This window comes from Lolium rigidum, chromosome 1 (genome assembly GCF_022539505.1).
Source record: "Lolium rigidum isolate FL_2022 chromosome 1, APGP_CSIRO_Lrig_0.1, whole genome shotgun sequence".
In the NCBI taxonomy this organism is placed as follows: Eukaryota; Viridiplantae; Streptophyta; class Magnoliopsida; order Poales; family Poaceae; genus Lolium; species Lolium rigidum.
In genome coordinates, this window is record NC_061508.1 from 11,261,740 (window position 1) to 11,266,412 (window position 4,673).

The 4,673-nt window shown below is 41.2% G+C and overlaps 1 pseudogene; it reads right to left on the reverse strand.

Annotated features, from left to right (window-relative positions):
• LOC124667437 lies at positions 1 to 3,939 on the reverse strand (annotated as a pseudogene).
• Between the last annotated feature and the right edge of the window lie 734 nt (positions 3,940 to 4,673).

Sequence of the window (4,673 nt, forward strand, 5' to 3'; positions counted from 1 at the left end):
CTATCTAGCAGTTATGATAGATATGGTAACATTATTGACAGTGCAGGACTTAGTAGCAGCAGATTCTTCTTCATCTTGCACGCTTAAATTGAAATATGCTGGGTGCTTAGGCTCACGCAGGATCATAGTCCTGCTTCCTAACATTGCAACAACGTCGGGCATGGTCGGTCGATCACTTGCTTTCTCTTGTAAACACAATAGAGCAACATTAATGCACCTCATCATTTCTGTGCAGTGACAGCTAGGAAGCAATGAAGTATCAACAAGCTCGATCCATCTTCCCTCTTCAAACAATTTCCAAGCCTGTTTGAAATTTCATTACATGCTTAGGTAGGTTACCAAATGATGATATCATTATTTTTATGTTTTGTTATGGGTGTCTATGCACTCACATATCCAAGGAGATTGATGAAATCTCCATATTGGTTGCCACCAGAATTCTTTTTTCCACTAACAATCTCCAGCGTTAAAACACCAAAGCTGAATACATCAGATTTGAGAGAGCAGAGGCCTGGTAAGCATACTCGGGAGCCATGTAGCCACTGACACATTATGTAATAATATAAGTCAACAAAAATATGGTAGAATTTTAATATATGCATATTTGTAGATGTCTAATTAATTGAAAACTTACTATGTACCGACCACTCTTCTTGTAGTGTTTCCTTCATTATTATTTGAGTTGAATATTTTGGCTAGACCAAAATCTGAAATTTTAGGATTCATTTCACTGTCCAATAGAATGTTTCCTGGCTTAAGATCTCGATGTATGACCCTTAACCGAGAGTGCTTATGCAAATATAGAAGTCCTTCAGCTATTCCTTCAATGATCGCAAGACGTTTGTTCCAGTCCAACAAATATTTTCTATTTTCATCTGCAGATGAACTCAATGTCAGTACAAAAAAAAAAAAACTATCAAAATTCATATATCACGGTTATTAATGGAGAACTCTTAAAGTAATAAAGCGTCCATTATCGAAAAAAATATTAATGGAGAACAGTTATAAACGTAGGGTTGCTAGAAGAATAGATTCTGATGTAATATATTTGGAGCATCAATGTGACAAACTTTATTTTAACCTATGAATTTTGCAAAGAAAATATGTACCAAAGATGAAGAAGTCCAAGCTCTTGTTTGGCAAGTACTCATAGACCAAAATTTTCTCCTCTCCTTGAGTGCAACATCCCAGGAGCCTAACCAGATTTCTGTGTTGAAGTTTGGCTATGACCTCAACTTCATTTTTGAACTCTATCAAACCTTGTCCTGAATGTGAAGCAAGTCTCTTGACAGCTATCTCCATTCCCTCAGGAAATTGACCCTAAGAAAAACATTTTAAATTTAGGTAATAAGAATACACCGCAATCGGTTTCGTTAATGATGCACTAGTAAGTTCATAGTTCACAAGTAATTTGTATTTCTTAAGAACGCTGATGAACTTTTGACAAACATGATTTTTTTATTTAGCAGAAAGACGAGGATTACAAAGGGTGATATGCATGTACCTTATAAACAGGGCCAAATCCACCCTCTCCAAGTTTGTTTTGTTCGGAAAAGTTACTTGTAGCCTGCAGTATCTGATGAAAGTTGAAAACTATAAAGTCTGAGAACTCAGCTCCCATTTCCCGAACTAGTTCATCTCCGCCTTGCAAATTGTGAATACGACGTGTCGGTTGAAGTTTAATTGTTACTACAAAATTAAAGAAAACAAAGAACGTAGTCTTTTTAAATTACGAAGATTCATATACCGGTGCATGTATATTCTGATGAGCATCTGTGTATCTAAATTACCAACCTTTTTTTCTGTGCCGATTACTGTAAAAGATGAAGCAAGAAGCAACTAGTGCTACAGGAACAACTATAGATATGGAAATTTTCAAAGGCTTGATCCCATGTCCTATAAAATGATACATCCATGTCAGATTATGAAACTTTTGGTTACCAGTAGAATAATCAGGTAACCGACCTTCCCCAGCACCCTTGGTAAACAGGTTAACCGAGCAAAATATCCCGAATTTACTTGAAAATTTTGAATTTGAACGCCCAAATCTAGAAAGTATCTCATATTCATGTTCAATGAGGACATGTCACAGCGGTAGCGCTGCACGGTTCTGGACCGGCGGATGTCCCATGTCTGAGCCCCCATCCCATGGTACTGGTCTAACTAAATACCAATGCGGTACTGCAGCTTAAACACCAATTAACACCTTCTAACAAATTTTGAATTCAAAATTTAGTTTCTGAATTTGCTCGGTAACTGGTCGGGGTTTCTCGGTTACCTGCGTAACCTTGAATCCCGAGTCCCTCGGGAAAAAAACAGTTCGGGAGCGAACATCATGATTATGATAGCTACCCATATTATATTGGTACATTATTGTAACGTTTCAACTGCTTGGAAACAAAATCCAGTTTCATCAAGTATATGTCTGAATTGACAGAGGTAATCCTTGGTGAAAGTCGATTCCTAAAGGTGCAGTCTGAACTTAATTTGCAGTTTATAGAACTCAAATTAGGGACAGAGATTTGGTGCTCCTGGGCACCAGTGCTCCTGCTAGTTTAGAAAAAATAAAAGTCACATTTATGTGTTTCAAAAAAATTAGAAAAAAATCATGGTGTATCCAATGAATTGTTCCATAAACGTGCAAAATTTCAATTTCAAATACAAAAATTTCTGGGCTACACAAAAATAACAAATGTGTGGATCTGGGTATGCATATTTCAAATCTCCAAATTTTAACAGATTTTGTCTTTTTTATGTAGTCTACAATATAAAGAATTTCATATTAAAATTTTACACGCTTGTAGGTTACGTCATTTATTATGTCTAGATTTATTTTCAGATCTTTTTGAAATAAATATGTATGATTTTCGAATTTTTTTAAACAGCAGGAGCACTGGTGCCCATGAGCTAAAGACACTTTTCGTCAAATTAGAAGCTAAAAATAATGTAATTCCTTCATCCAACAAAAGATATCTCAACTTTGTCTAATTCTAGATATATGTATACAGTAAATTACATTTACATACATCCAAATTTTAATAAAGTTTAGACATTCTTTGTTGTAAAGAGGGTACCAATTAGATAGCATGCATACAGGTACATACTCTTGCCTGTCGAAGGATCCCGTACAGGCGAAGCTTGATCGAGGGACAAGGAAGACATCCTCTGCAACGGTTGGCCGTTGTAAAACTGAAACAACTCGAACCTGATGTTGCAGCGCAGCACGAGGATCCGTCCTCCCTTGAGCACGGAGGTGGTGGCGTTGACCATGCGGACTAGGTGCTGGAGGCACGCCAGGCAGTCACCGGCGGATAGGTCCGGCGTGCACTGCGCCAGGGAGTAGAGCGCCCGGATGGGGCTGTTGACGGAGTCCATGACCACAGTGGCGAACCGGCTCTGCGAGGTGGCTGCGTACGTCGCAGTCCTGTTCAGCAGGGCGTGCACAATGTCGGCTACCACTCCGGCGTCGCCGATGATGGTCTCCTGATTCCAGGACTGGAAGAGCGTGCTGGTGTCAGTGATGCCACTGGCTGCCGGACCGAGGGAACCGTCGTCGCCGGAGAATCCGATGAGGCAACTCAGCTGGGCGCCATCGTCAAAGTAGTACACGGCGGCGCCCTTGCTGTACGGGCACGCCTGCTGCGCGTCCTGAAACGAGTCGGCGATGCAGTCTTTGCACGCAGTGGTGTTGATGATGTCGCCACGGCAGAGCGCGAGCGCGTGCACCGCGTTTGGGGCTTCGCCGGCGGTGGCTTGGGCGAAGAGCTCTGGAGAGGCGGAGGCGTTGATGGGGAGAGTGGCCGCGAGGACTGCGAGATTGGACTGGTAGTTGCTGTTATCCGTGTAGTTGCCGTCGTTGCCGCAGACTCCCTCTGTTGCAGTCGCGGGCAGCGGCATTAGAAGGAGAAAGCTAAGGAAGAGAAGCAAGAAGCCCGCCATGTATGCTAAGCTTGCGAAGACGCAGGTTGTCCCATCGCCTAGCCTAGTGAACTTAAAATGGCCTTGCATGCTTATCATTTAGCTTTGCAAAATCAAACAGTGGAAAACTGATAGAATGTTTAACTTTTTAATATCCGTTGCTTCCTGAAGTATGTAAGTGGGGAAAAGTCAATAGCAATGTTTTACCACTGGAAGGGGAAAGTAAGTGGCTTCGACGTACACCATCAATATCAGTGCCACTTGCTTCTTGACCAAAACCATATCCTCTAAAAATGGCCTTTAGCCCGCTTTATAAATAAAGGAGTAACCACTATCATACAAGAGTTCGGAAATAAGAATGTGCCGGGCAACAGAAAAACATGTCCAACAAAAAAGAAAAAAATAGGTACAATCTGCAGAGCGCAAGGATGATAATGACGAAACGACCAAGCAATACTACAGAAAAATGTGCTTTGTTGTGTTCGTCCACCTTTTCCATGTGTCAAGTACCACGAAACACGGCAAAAAAACTTTGCCTTTTATGTTTGCGTGAAGGCACACGACAAATAAAACAAGACGTTTAGATGGAAGCGGACTAAATTTGAACTATAGGTCATCTATCGCTTGTTCGTGATTTTTTGCAAAAATAAATTTAGATGCACCATATGTTGTTTCAATGGAGATACCACTCGGCAACCGACCTGTGGCAACAACGGTGCGCCGACCAATGCGTGTCAATACCCTCTCCTCCACAG